The sequence below is a fragment of the Homalodisca vitripennis genome, chromosome 1 (assembly GCF_021130785.1).
Source record: "Homalodisca vitripennis isolate AUS2020 chromosome 1, UT_GWSS_2.1, whole genome shotgun sequence".
In the NCBI taxonomy this organism is placed as follows: Eukaryota; Metazoa; Arthropoda; class Insecta; order Hemiptera; family Cicadellidae; genus Homalodisca; species Homalodisca vitripennis.
Genome location: NC_060207.1, coordinates 250,200,825 through 250,217,174, shown reverse-complemented (window position 1 = coordinate 250,217,174; position 16,350 = coordinate 250,200,825).

The following is a 16,350-nucleotide window of genomic DNA, read 5'->3' as shown; positions in this document are numbered from 1 at the left end:
CACCTGTTATGCAAATATGGCAAAGCTTTATAAACTGTTTCTCATTTATTCCGTTACAAAATTAAGGCTTTGAAACATAACGTTATTAGAGGTATGAAACCAATAAAACCCTACTTTATTAGTTTGTCGGAATAACAAGCTCAACAAATCTGGATTTTCTCAGAATTGGTTCCGTGGCCGCCTTGTTAAACTAAGACAGGGATTTCCAAGATCCCTCCGAATGCGGCGTAGAGATTATTGTAAAGTTATAACTTCACTTAGGTAAATTCATCAATATAGCAATATATTTGTAAAACGTAAATTCTGCATGAAGTTTATTTGGCCATTACTATAATCGATGATTTATAATTTTAATTACATTCTATTTTGGTGTAAAGAACCACATATAGACTGTGTATAGAAAGGGTTTTCCTTACTGAAATGGATATATGTCAAAATACTGGTCTTAAAGGGAACTTGTGCCAGGAAAATTAATATTGATGAGACAAAGCTAAGAGCCTTTGATTAAATATGTAAATGCTTACAAAGCACGAACCCATCGATCCCATTATTCCAGGGTCGACTGTTTTACAGATTCGTAAGCTTTAGCAACACTGGAGTAATCAGTCTGTTACACTTATCATGTGTATAATAGTTATTAACGGTGACAGTAACTTCTTATAATATACTCAGTTAGTTACTACATTGCTACATTATTTAATTATGAACAGGATTGTTGTGCAAGTAAGAATGAGTGACTAATTTATTGCCATTCTCTATTGCTGTATTACATAAAAGGATATAAAAAAAACAATCATGGTTTGTTTATTAATATTTAATAAATACTTGAATAAGTAATTGTCTTATTCAAAAATCGCATATTCTGATGGATACTCCAAACTTGATAATCTAATTATTTTAAATAGTACAAAGTTATTATATACTTTAAAATATAATTATAAGTTAACTTCTTTTTAATTATAAACCAACAATGTATATTTAATTAAGTAACATGTGTAAGAAGTTTTTTATTTTGTATTTTTTAGAATAATGTGTGCAACTGTTCCGTTGAACTCTCCCCGCTCACAGACATACAGTCTTTGCGGGGATTATTCCTGTATTTTAATTTGTATTTCTAAAGTGTGCATTTGTTTAAGGAATAAATGTTGATTTTTTGTTGTTGTTGTTGTTTGTTTGTTGTTGTTACGTATAAGTATAAGGTTAGTACAAATGTAATGCAAGAATCCTCGTTTAGAACACTTAACCTGTACAAAGTAAACTCCTACATATGAGGGATAATGATTTTTTTACCATTTAATGTTAAAATATAATAGTTTTAAATAATATCTTGTTGTGTACTTAGATATGGTAAATTAAGTATATAAGTATAAGGTTAGTACAAATGTAATGCAAGAATTCTCGTTTAGAACACTTAACCTGTACAACGTAAACTCCTACATATGAGGGATAATGATTTTTTTTACCATTTAATGTTCAAAAATATAATAGTTTTAAACAATATTTTGTTGTGTACTTAGATATGGTAAATTAAACTTGTTACGTATAAGTATAAGGTTAGTACAAATGTAATGCAAGAATTCTCGTTTAGAACACTTAACCTGTACAACGTAAACTCCTACATATAAGGGATAATGATTTGTTTACCATTTAATGTTAAAATATAATACTTTTAAATAATATTTCGTTGTGTACTTAGATATGGTAAATTAAACTTGTTACGTATAAGTATAAGGTTAGTACAAATGTAATGCAAGAATTCTCGTTTAGAACACTTAACTTGTACAACGTAAACTCCTACATATGAGGGATAGTGATTTTTTTACCATTTAATGTTAAAATTTAATAGTTTTAAATAATATTTTGTTGTGTACGTAGATATGGTAAATTAACTTGTTACGTATAAGTATAAAGTTAGTACAAATGTAATGCAAGAATTATCGTTTAGAACACTTAACCTGTACAACTTAAACTCCTACATATGAGGGATAATGATTTTCTTAACATTTAATGTTAAAATATAATAGTTTTAAATAATATTTTGTTGTGTACTTAGATATGGTAAATTAAACTTGTTACGTATAAGTATAAGGTTAGTACAAATGTAATGAAAGAATTCTTGTTTAGAACACTTAACCTGTTCAACGTAAACTCCTACATATGAGGGATAATGATTTTCTTACCATTTAATGTTAAAATATAATAGTTTTAAATAATATTTCGTTGTGTACTTAGATATGGTAAATTAAACTTGTTAAGTATAAGTATAAGGTTAGTACAAATGTAATGCAAGAATTCTCGTTTAGAACACTTGACCTGTTCAACGTAAACTCCTACATATGAGGGATAATGATTTTTTTACCATTTAATGTTAAAATATAATAGTTTTAAATAATATTTCGTTGTGTACTTAGATATGGTAAATTAAACTTGTTAAGTATAAGTATAAGGTTAGTACAAATGTAATGCAAGAATTCTCGTTTAGAACACTTAACCTGTACAACGTAAACTCCTACATATGAGGGATAATGATTTTTTTACCATTTAATGTTAAAATATAATAGTTTTAAATAATATTTCGTTGTGTACTTAGATATGGTAAATTAAACTTGTTAAGTATAAGTATAAGGTTAGTACAAATGTAATGCAAGAATTCTCGTTTAGAACACTTAACCTGTACAACGGAAACTCCTACATATGAGGGATAATGATTTTTTTACCATTTAATGTTAAAATATAATAGTTTTAAATAATATTTCGTTGTGTACTTAGATATAGTAAATTAAACTTTTTAAGTATAAGTATAAGGTTAGTTAGTACAAATGTAATGCAAGAATTCTCGTTTAGAACACTTAACCTGTACAACGTAAACTCCTACATATGAGGGATAATGATTTTTTTACCATTTAATGTTAAAATATAATAGGTTTAAATAATATTTTGTTGTATACTTAGATATGGTAAATTAAACTTGTTACTTGCCTAAATGACAAATACAAACTACATTGAAATAATTTGCCAATTTAAAACCACTAACTAGTTTTAGCAACTTGTACATATATAATTTTAATGCATGGACCAGCGCTTTTAATGTAATAAGTTACACACATTGTACTGCCAAAGTCTTAAATATCAATGCGTGCATTATGCAGAGAGAGCTTCTTAGTCCCAACTTAGGAATGTAAAATAAACATATACTCTACCTGTTATCCTTTAATGGCAATGTACAGAGTGTTCACAAAATGGTTTCGCATACTTCTGTGGCTGATAGTAGGCCTACTCGACATCCAGACAAAACATTTCCTATAAATATAAACCAAGACAATTTTATTTTAGCCCCCAGCCTCTAATTATTATTTTTATAACAAATTTGATATTTCTATAACTAATACAGATAAGAGATGAAATGTTACAGATAGCTATAAATAATCAAGAGGGAAATTTTTTTAAATGGGTTGTTGGGTAGCTTGCTTTATTAATAACAATTAATAAGACGCCTGTGAAAATAGTTTTGTAGTAAAATAAGATGAATCATCAATATAGTTCTAAAAATTACAGGAAACCATCTATTGCGTAATTCAAATTTAAATTCTAACGGTTCTTTTTTTAACGAAATCTGTCATAGCATAAGCGAGCTCGAACATTTTAAAGGTACGCTTCCACTAGCCGGGAGCAAGAAACATGTCATAGCATAAGCGAGCTCGAACATTTTAAAGGTACGCTTCCACACTAGCCGGGAGCAAGAAATCTGTCATAGCATAAGCGAGCTCGAACATTTTAAAGGTACGCTTCCACCTTCCACACTAGCCGGGAGCAAGAAATCTGTCATAGCATAAGCGAGCTCGAACATTTTAAAGGTACGCTTCCACACTAGCCGGGAGCAAGAAATCTGTCATAGCATAAGCGAGCTCGAACATTTTAAAGGTACGCTTCCACACTAGCCGGGAGCAAGAAATCTGTCATAGCATAAGCGAGCTCGAACATTTTAAAGGTACGCTTCCACACTAGCCGGGAGCAAGAAATCTGTCATAGCATAAGCGAGCTCGAACATTTTAAAGGTACGCTTCCACACTAGCCGGGAGCAAGAAATCTGTCATAGCATAAGCGAGCTCGAACATTTTAAAGGTACGCTTCCACTAGCCGGGAGCAAGAAACATGTCATAGTTGAGAGACACCAGCTGTTTGTTGTCACTAAACGCACATTTCTCAACCCATGTTTATAAAAAATGTTTTGCTTAAAATGATGAACACTATCAGTCTCAGAAGTATATATCAATATGAATTTTCTTACGTGTTAGCATACTTCTTTAGACATACTAATATTGTATAAATAATTACAAACATAGAATTATTAAACTAAAAAAATATAAGCAAGAAAATATTACTTTTATTGAATAATGAACAGTGAACAAATAACTCACGTCTGATCTTTTATCACAAATGCTAAAACGTAAAAATAAAAATATTTTTTTAAATTAACGTAGGTTTAAACCGAAAAGTAATCTGGATTGTAATATGAGTTGGGAGGCAGTTTCGTTCGTTATACAATTAAATGTATTTGCGTTTTCGTTGGATTTTAATGCTATATTATTTATGTCTTTTTATTTATTAAAATTTTCTATTTTGTCTTGATTGTGTTACCTGAAATGTACACCGGGGCTTGTCATCTTTATGAACAACGCTAAAACGGTTACCTGTCATTCTAGTATGAAGAGGGTCAGAGTGTAAGGTTTTTCTTGTTTAGATTAAGGTTGTGAAATATTAAAATGTATTATGAGCAAAGGCTGTTCTGAGAGGATTTAAATAGTAGGTTCGACTGGCAATACAACACCCTCAAATGAACCAACACGTATTTTATTTGTAATAGCATCTCATTAAATTGACTTAATTTTCAAATAGCAATGGATGTCATCAACAGACATATTGAACACAAAACTTTAATACCAATAATGAATTATGTTTTATATTCAATTATTTATTACAATTTATGTTTAATTAAATTTTATATAACATTTATTAGTAAATTTTGTAGTGTTTCAATAATTATGTATTCATGAATTAAACGTGAGAAAACTTTCTTTTAAAATATCTAAACATTTATATAGAATTACATGATTAAAACAAATGAGGGACTTTACCAAATTGAGTACATTTACATAAAGTATATGGAATACGAAAATATGAATTTCAATATTAAACTATTAATTCGATTTCTACACATGATCATTTTTTATTTTTATCAATTTAGGTACAGGTACCTTGGAATTTTAAATGAGACATATTAAAATGATTAATGAAGCCTGATATATAATATTACGCTTCTAAAACTAAGTACAACATTTTCTTAACTTATATTTTGTTTGCACTTGACACTAATTTGCCTAAAAGATTTTTCCCCGCACACAAACACTGACACTGACACTCCCGAAACGTGGCTTTTCGAATCTACTTTCAGACTTCCTTTATCCCTCTCGTTGTTCCTGATTTTTTATTTTGCCCCCGCCAGCTCTCCTGACCACGCCTATGCCAAATCTCTCCATCGTAATTGGTGAGTACCCATTTTTGGTATCATCATGGCTGTCTTTTACATCGTCGCATGATTTTTACAAATAAGCATTTCCGCTGCTTAAAAAAGCATTTCCTGTTTGTTCATCATCGGTGTCTGGGCGGATGCTCGTATCCACTTACATCCGGAGGATGTTTGTTTCGAATTGTAATACAAGACTCCCTTTCCACAACTATCTGTACATTGATTCTATAGATTTTATTATACTAATAATTACGTATGTCTTACACGAGGTTTGGCCTATATGTTGTTTATTACAAAAACTACAACTTAGCTGATATACTATGTAGATTGAATTGTAATCTATGGTTCCTTTAATTGGATACGTTTTATTAGGTGCGTTACTGTTATCTTACTTGTACCATATCGTGCTTTGGTAAAACCGTTAAATTTTTTTTCACGGTATTTTTTAATATTGGTTTATAATAACATATCTTAAAGATTTTTTTATTTTCTAAAGATGATCTCAAGTATATATCTTTAGTTTCTGGTGATAATTTTAGAACACACAGTAAAAAGCAGTTTTGAATGTAGAGTTTATTTTGTAAAGTCCAGGATAGAATTTGGTAATAAAATAAGGTTAATCTGGAAGAAAATATTTCTTATAGTTAGAATATATTGGCCTATTGATTTGATTTTTGAAAAGATCGACAAGATATATTTACGTTTTGAATGTATTCGTTATTTCTTTAATATCATTTGTGAAATCAGACTCGTGATGCATAAAGTCTCCTTTCAACATAATAAACCGTGTATAGTGCTCTTTTTTCATATATAGGGTGGCAGCTACACTAGTTTAATTTGGGCGTTGCATAGTGTTGGTATATTCAACATGAATTTTGGTTTTAAGAAAGCTTTCTTCTAAGAACTCATAAAAATCGAGGAAGATAATGATTTTGTGGGAATATCTCTGAAGCTATTTGATAATCGTCAAGTCTATAATGACCACAATCATATTTTGCTTATAATAACCTCCTAACCGCATTTTATGTAATTTCTTATAAAAGTTTATGTTACTATTAATTCAAGGCTAGTTAACACTTTTCCGATATATCTCGCTTTGCTTGATACACCTGCATTAATGAAGTTTAATACAATAATGTTTCTCAATATAATTCCGTTGTTCGTAAATTACAATAAACATTACTATAGATAAAAACTCATCAAAAGAAATTTTATGTTCTCAAAAACACACAATGCTGTACATATTACAGTAGTGATATTACGGATGCATTATTTGCCATTGTAATAAAATATAACTAATTAAATAAAATGTTATATGAAAAAAATCAATAGAAATAAATGTCTTATTGATAAACTAAGCAAGACCCCTTCCTGTATTTTCCTGCCAACAATAAGTCTTACTTTAGTAACCAAAGTGGACACAAAGTGAAATAGCCTTCCATATAAAGCAATTTAAAAACAATGTTATTTTATATCTTGTTAGGAACGCCCACCTATGGTTTTATAAAATTACGTGTTTCGTTATTAAATAACATTTAGTTTAAAAAGGTAAATCATACAACTGTTTTCATTAAATATATTGTAAAATTGAACCTGTGTCAAGGCACAGGGTTTACACAGCCCTGGAGCATAAATGTTACAGTCATTACATTATTTTGAGAATAATATCCTAAATTATAATTTTACTATATTTATTTATTGTCAAAATCTTAATTTTTTTTGCATATACTAAGAGATTGAAATTTCTCTGCAATTTTCTTTATTCAAGATAAAAATAAAACAATCAAGATTTTTTTTCAGAAAAAAGGTGGAGTGCTCGTGAAAATGCATGTAGAACTCTATGTGAAAACATATGAATTCTGGAAAATTCTGGAATTGGATACATATGAAGAAAACACTAAAGAGAAACGTTAGTTAAAATTTAAGTAACGGGAATCCTGAATTTCCTGAATAGATTTAAAAGCCTGATGGAATATCTTACCGATATATTGAACAGACTTGAACAAGTTAGTCAGAAATTGCAAAAAGAGGACACGTTTATAGATTAGTTAAATTGTATGACTCTTTAGTAATTTTCATTTACTCTCTTGGAGACATTGTGCATGTGTATGAAGAAATGATAAAGAAAAGGTTTGACGTAATTACATTTAAACACACTAACCAATATTTAAAACTTTTATTTTTGTCAGACACGAAGATAGCCTTGCTATCGAAGGCCTCAGAAAAATACAAATTTTAAATATTGGTTTATGTGTTTAAATGTAATTAGTCAACAGTAGCCAATATAAGTTACAACTTCAACAAGAAACGGTATGATGTAGAGTACGAGACGTGTTACAAACGTCAGAAAAAAGTAAAATACAGGCAGATAAATACAATCAATATTTAAGTCAGATTTGTCGCAAAATCACTCTGACGTTATTGCAGATAAGTTCTTAAGTTTTAAAAGTGAATTGCCTTTTTCAGCTGAAAAAACGCCTTTTATTGCTGCAAAAATATCTAGAAAAATAATTTTTAAATGAGTGCATACCCTTCTCTGGCCCTGTATATTTTGGCGGTCTTAAGGACGATCTCTTATCGATGATAAAGCTTATAAGAGGGCGAAATATCCACTTGACATTTCCCAAAACACACACACACACACACACATATGTATATATATATATATATATATATATATATATATATATATATATATATATATAAAACACTCTGTGTATATCTATGCACTGCTATTTCAAACTATTCACCAGATTGTTCATTTTCTGTCCTAAAAAGAATAAAATCTTGCCTTAGATCCAGGACGAATGAAAATAAACTCGTTGGTTTCTTCTAAACATCGAGACTGAATTTTGTCATTACAAAAGCCAGAAATTACAGAAATTAATTGGTTTGTTGGGACCATATGTTAAGTACCATTGTGATAAAGTAAAACTTAAAGGCTTAATAGAGGATTTCACAAAGGTAACAGGAAAGCAATGTAAGGAAAACACAATAAAGAGTTCCAAAAATAAGAAACTTTATAGGTTATTACATTTTTTATAATTAATTATTTTATTCTTGTATTTGAATAATAATTCAATTTTTGTTTAGTATAGATATTATTAAATATAGTTAAAATTAAAAGTAACTAATATTTTTATTGGCACCTGTTTGTGAGATTTTTAAATTTATTATTTTATGTAAATAATTGACACAGATTTGGCATTTTTTAAGTAGGCGGCAATCGAAATAGTGCATAAAATATAAATTATTATCAATAATAAGGTTTAGAAATGTGTAAGTCCGTCCATGACACTGAATAATAAGCACATTGTTTTAGCTAATTGGATTTTCTGTTAGGAAACATCTTCCCCCAGTTGCTGATAAACGATACAATCTTTTATGATGACTGTACACACGCTAATTGTCAAACGAGGTCATATACATGATCGATATGGACGGTGAAACTCTAACGCGATTACTGGATTACGTCTACATTGGTATTAAAAATTATACAAATGGTGTTGCAGTATTTGTCGGTAAGAAAATTTACTCTAGTTAAATTGATCTTACGGATAACCAACCGAGAAAAATATAAAATAAACAAATCAGGTAACGGAGTGAATTTTGACAGTTATACTTATGACATGTTCCAGTAAATGTTAAACACAAGTAATGAAGTAGTTTCTAGGATTATTGGATAGATTGGTTCTTACAACACTTTGTTATCTTCATAGGTGTCAAACGGTGAAGGAAATTGTACCTGTCTGTTAAGTACCATATTATAGGAATTTATACTAAGCCTAGGATTGCACCATTTAAACAAAGGGATTCTGCAACGTGAAAATCAATAAATTTTTCCCTCTGGTTAGTATAATTTTCTTGGTTTGTGTTCAAAATACTTATACGGAAATGTAACAATAATATTTAGGGTTGTATCATTAAACCGTAATTATATGTTTAAGACTAGCCACGGAGAAGTTCAATGGGCTGAGCTTTAGTAAGCCTATTTCACAAATTGGTATCTTAATCAGATTTGTATCTTTGTGCATTTTCGTACGTATCAGTAATATATAATAACGTTCAAATGAAAATTTAATGTAGACCTCAATATCTGTATTAAAATTGTAAAAAGTAACCGTCACTCCTCTGGGAGTCACTCTCTCGGCCAGGATTTTATTTCCTGTGATGTGACAGTAAAGCCCCAATATACACATTGACCCTACGATAATATTGTTTTTTTTAATACTTTCATATGATCAAACGAATGCCTAATTTTACCTGTCACGTAAATAATGTCAATATGTTAAATAAGTGACCATACTTGCCTGAAAACCTCTGCTTCCTTTTAGTAAAGTTTGCCATCAAGCCTTTATGGAAACCGCATTAAAAATAATATTACGGCTACGGTAATAATTGAGAGTCAATGGAAGATATCCAACCTCCTCAGAAATGTTAAATTTAAACAAGCAGTGTCTTGGGACCATAAGGGTGGAGAGTAAAAAAATGTTTTGACGAATCGCGATGGTTAAGCACTGTGCATGTGTACTTATGATAAAATCTTGCTTTATATCCAAAATGAAGTTATATTTCCGATAGTTGAGTTGAGATTATCTATCGGGACCGGTCGGAAAAGCCTAAAAATTGTTCCATGAGAATGTACCTAAGTTCCAATAAATGTCTACTGACGTAGTTTAGTTTGCTTGAATTCACCGTTAAAGAAAAAAAAACACACACACACACACGCGCGCGCGCGCACACACACTCAAACACGCAAACATAAAATATTTGAGAAGCCTATATCGGCCATTGGCGTAGTTCAGTTTTGGCCTTTGTTTACTTCCGGTTTAAGACATTTCCGGTGCCATTGCTGAGGGTGCTTATCTGCCCTGATCGTGAAAATATATACATACTCAGTTCTAAGAAGCCTGCGTGTATCAAAAGGCAACTAAGGTTGGTACGTATTAAAACGGTCTTAAAATCTGTTGTCAACGTTTGACAGTAACTTTGCCTTGTTATATGCATTACAATCAAAACCGAATACTGCGTACCTGTTTACAAAAATGAAACTAACAAAATTAAACTTTCCTAAAACTTCCAACATTATTATTAGGTATAAAGGTCCAATTTAAAAAGATTTCTTACTTTAAAAAGTTAACATGAGGTTTGAAGATTATAAATGGTCACAAATTTAAAATTGTAATTATGTTTTAAATATATCGTATTTCTTTATTTATAAAATTTTTACATAGTATCGTTGATTACATTTAACATTCTCTTTCAGTTCGTTAATATCTTATTTAGCCAACGGCATTATTGAGGGAATTTTTTTTAAATTTACAGGTCATTGGAGTGAACCCCTCAGGCCAGAGAGAAAAATTATTCATTAGTGTACAACTAGGGCATTAAAACAGCACAACAAACAAAATTTCATGTTTTTATTTTTTATGGGTTTTGCTGGGCTCTGATTAACTTTTTAGTACTTTAGTCAGTCACGACATCTCTTTATATAGTGTACTGGAGTGGGCAAACCTCCTGCTTGACTAACTCTTTCTCAAAATAATCATTCGATTTTCTGTTTCTTATGTAAACTAAATAAACAAAATTTAGCGTAATGATTAAAATAATGATATGATAAGATAATCTATTTTTATAGTGCTTCCTTTTCTAAAATTCCTTCTTACTAAAGGAGTCTTGACGTTTCCTTGGAGTTGCATAAGGTATTCCAATGACGCCCTTGTGGATGGATGATATGAGACTCAAAAAATAGAATTGTTGAAATTAGAACTATTGCTATTGTTGAAAAATAGAAGAATTTGTGGTTCTGCCGATTTTTCATAGCAAATATATAACAGTCGGGGTTGCCACCTGAAATTGTATAGTTCCAAATTGTTTAATGATACATATCAAGATCATTATGTCCAATAAAATATGACAACCATCAACAAGTTAAAATCATTGAGAGCACGTCAATAAGGTAATTATATGAAATACATTATGTATTAAATTGCTAATTAGCTCAATCTAGCTCATTACATTATAATATGAATTTTATTTTACTAATTTCAACTGGAAATACAAAATAAGGTTTTGATATTTTACTGCTTTCCTTGTGTAAGTGATAGTAAAGTACTCCAAAATAAAAATTTATAAAAGCTTGATGACTAGTAAATAAGGGTCAATAAATCATTTTCATAAAGTCACACTTATATAAACCAAATTATAATCGAATTTTTAAATATGATTAGAATTATTAATTCATACCCCTTACGTTGTAAAGATGCATTTCATGTTGTTATTATGCGAAACAACTTAGGATATGTGAGCTATATTTTTTGGTACATGAGATGCTTGCTTTTAATGTAAAATTAAAAGTTAACAAATTAATACATTTTTAAATTTTACTAATAATAATAATAGCCTAAATCGTCTTGGGTAATTTCATTTTAGTTTGAGATTCGTCTAATCAACTGTATGTATTCAGCAATACATTTAAATATATGGTTTAAACTATATTAAAGTTAATAAAAAATAATGTTAATGCTAAATATTTTAAAATAATATATGCTAAAGTACGTAGTAGTTATAGATTTCCAATACAATTCTAGATAATTATAAAACATCTAATTAATCAAGCTTTGTGACTGAAATTAATATAAATATCATGATTATAGGCATCAGAGTTATTAGTAAAGCCAATAATTCCCAACTTTGCGTTAGAGCTAAAAGCTTATCCCGATAAAACCGATGTTTCCGATACCGGATGTATAGACCCGTATTTAGTGAATCTGGTGAATCACCATTAAAGCTGAGAAACTCTCTTCTCAACGACGACTGGTTGCATCAAACTCCGACATTGAGTTTGGATCACGAGTTCTAACTTCTGGAAAGATATATGTTGATAAATCTGAAGTAGCCTGTTACTGATCTTCATTTAGACAGCTGAGGCTATAATTTTTAATCTACTTTTATCGCTATAGTTTGTTATATTGATGTAATAATTATAATTAATTTACAAATTCCTGTTTTATTTAATTAAAGAAATACTAAAGTATTTAATAAGAGACAGGACAAATATTTTTACAGTTTCAAGCAAAAACCTCAAAAGCAAGTTGTGTTGAGATGACTGTTTCTATAATTGAGTAACAATCTAGTGTAATTTAATATTTCGTACAAACTGTATAGTATAATCATTTTAACCTATAGTGATTTCCTTGTTCATTTTACAGCTAAATATTTTTGTCTTTATAGATTAAGTTTCACTGTATTAAAAATGTATCGAAATCTATTATAGTCAATAGTCAATAGTCAATTTTTTTATTGCGGAGACAAAATACATTTGTATAGCAAACGTCAAATTACAATCAGGAGCCACCAAACAATATTTCGTTTCGAAAAAGGATAGAATTAAATTTTCCTTTGTAACTAAACAAGGTTTTTTGTTGTCACGTCGTCTCGTATTTTTAAGTTATTCTCTCTCTGTTTTAACCACAGCTTTAAAATCATAAGCTGTAATATTAAACGCAATTTTGTACATAGAAAACTGAAAAAATTTACTATATATTTATTTATTCATTTATTCAATAAAAGTTTCACATCGCGTTCACATTCTATAGCAGAGCTAAAATAAGCATGTGAATTGTCACAGTCAAAATAACAATAAAAATAATGAGAAATCAAAAGTACAAATTACACTTTTGCTCAAAAATCTTACTAAAGATAACAATGGTTAAATTAAGTAATTAAGTACTCTTCAACAGAGTAATATGCTCGGTTTATGAGGTAGAATTTTAGGGAATTTTTAAATGATTGAATTTAATAATCATTTTTTAAAGATTCTGGCAATTTATTGTAAAGTTTTAAAGCAGAATAGTACATGGAGTTTTGACCGATGAACAGGATAGTGTAGTATCTGATTCCTTGTATTGTAAAGGTGAAATACTTGATTTTTTTGGATCTGTTCAGTATTAGATTTCTATGAAACTTAAGACTTCAAACATGTATAGAGATGGGAGGGTTAAAATGTTTTATTTATGAAAAATGGTTTAAATGACTGTCGGGTTTGGAACTTAAACATAATTCTTATAATTCGTTTTTGCAATTTGAACACATTTTGACGTTAATGAATTTCCCCAAAATACCACCCCATATCTCAGGTGCGAGAAAACACATGCGTAGTAGACAAATTTAATAGTATCACGGTTTGTTACACACCTAATTGTTCTCAAAGCAAAACAAGCTGTATTTAGTTTTTTTATTGATTGCTCCACGTGTTCACTCCATTTAAGGTTTCTATCTTACTACTACTCTGAGGAATTTTGAAGAGTGAAACAAACCTCAATAACAGGAAATTATACTTCTGGAATCTTATTTAAAAAAGGAATTATCTGAATTATTTGGCTTTTTTTCTTGTTTAGCATCACGCCGTTAGCTTTAAACCAATTACCTACTTCACATAGGGACGTTTGCAAGACACTTTCAAGCTCAGCAAAATTATCTCCTTTCACTGTTAAAGTTGTGTAATCTGCAAATAATGTAACGGACAAACAGGTTAGGCTGTATGGAAGGTCATTAATGTAAATTAAAAACAGCAAATGGCCCAATACTGACCCTTGGGGAACTCCACGTGTAACAGTCTTCCAAGTTGAAATGTGTGTTTCTATTAATTCGTCTTTGTATGTGACCCTCTGTTTCCTATCAGATAAAAATGAGCTTAGCCATTCGTAGACCCTTTCTACGTAAGCCATAATAATCAAGTTTTAATAAGGGAAAATTATGTTCCAAGCAATCGAATAGTTTTGTCAGGTCACATAACATTGAAGCAGTTTGATGCTTTGTATCAATGGAATTTAATACTGAATCAAATAAATTGTAAAACACAGTCACTGTGCAAGATTCTTTAATGAAGCCAAATTGACTTTTACATAAAATTTTATATTTTTCTAAATGTTTTAAAGACGAATTGTCATTATATTTTCAAATATTTTTGATAAAACAGGTGAAATCGATATTGGTCTATAGTTAGACATGCGTGTCTTTTCACACTTTTTAAAGAGTGGTTTTACTATAGAAAGTTTTGTTCCTCCGGAAAAAATACCTGTCTGAAAAGATGCATTTATTAAACCAGCCAATGGACCAGAAATCTCAAAGATAGACGGTTTAATGACAGAGGTTGGAATGTTATCCCACCTAGCCGAGTTCGTGTTCTTAAAGCTCATTATAAATTTCTGAAATTCCTCCGGGTCAGAAGGGTAAAACAAAATTGTCGGATATGTCTTTCAGTTCTCCTAAAGTTTTGCAGAGCATAAGACATCTGTTTTAAAATCTTTACCAACACTTACAAAAAATGTATTGAATTAATTTGTAATTTCACTAGTGAAATTACAAATTAACTACGTAACGTAATTAATTATTTTCGTTACCTAGGTAACGAATGTTTTCCCGTTTACTATCAGAGTTACATTTTCTTGCTGTTTACTGACCAACATGCCTCTTTCACTGTGAACAACCTCCCATACAGTCTTAGATATATTTCTCGCACCCGAGATGTGTCTGTCGTTTTCCAACCTCTTAGCAGTACTGATTACTTTTTTCAATATTGTACAATGTTTTCTTATAGTGAGTAGTAAGCTCGGGAGAGTCGACCGCCCTAAGGGTTTCAAATAAAAGCCTTGTGCGTTTGCATGATACTTTAATTTCCACAGCATATACTAAGCGAATAAAAGCAAATTATAAAAACATTTAAAGTTATAAAAAGAATCAATGCAATTTTTTAATTTGAAATTAAGTTGAGAAATAAATATTCTAACATTCCTTCATAAAAAATTCTTACAAGGAGTTTGCTGAAATCTTGGAATGGTACATGAAAGATTTAACATTTTGTGATCTGATAGCCTGAGTTCAAGGGTATATGTCTGAGCTGGAGAAAAATTTGTTACTATGTTGTCAGAATTGAAGATTTTTTCGTTACTCTAGTGGCTTCGCCAAACCTCATGCTTAATTTAATTACATTCTTAAACTCGATAGAGCCATTATTGCCTTATAGATTGTCTATATAGAACTCCGCAGCTTAAATAAAGTGTTTATTTTTGTCTGAAAGAATGTAAACATTTCTTCAAGTTTAAAAACAAATTCGTCTATGGGGCTACTTGGATTTCTGTAAAGAGATATGATAATATGGTGCACCAAGTTTAGTCATTTCAATTGTAGAGAATTCGAAACTGCCTTCTGAACAGCTTACATGAATCGGAAAAGGAACATTTTCATATTGAAGTTCGTTTCTTATCAAACTTGCAGAGCCACCCACACGCCGTTGAATGCATGAGTGCATAGATACTGGCTTGTAACCTGCCAAAGTATTCAAAATAGCAGCACTGTCACTATCACTCCATGTCTCCTGGAGACATAACATCCGGACGCTGTGGGAGGTATTGCATGAAGATTGTCAATTCAGGCATTTTATGACTAACACTTCTTATATTATAGCTAGCCACAGTTAAACGTGTAAACTGTTTCTCTCTACTAGACCCAGGGCTGAGTCGTCGCCGTCCCGAGCCGCACAAGCCTCCAGCTCCTGTCGCAGAGAAAACTTTTTTTGGGTTCTAAAAAACTGCTACGAATTTGAGTTGGATTGGATGAAGAAGAGTGATTGGAAGGTCTGATTTCACTGACAGCTAATGGAGGTAAATGAGACAGGACCGAAACGAGAGGGAGCTGTATGACAGTAGGGTCGGTGGGCAATGGCGATACAGGCATTGATGTGACAGGAACTAGGGATCGTACTTGGCAAGCAGCAATACACCTGGCAAGCCTTCCACACAACATAGGTTTACCAAACTTAT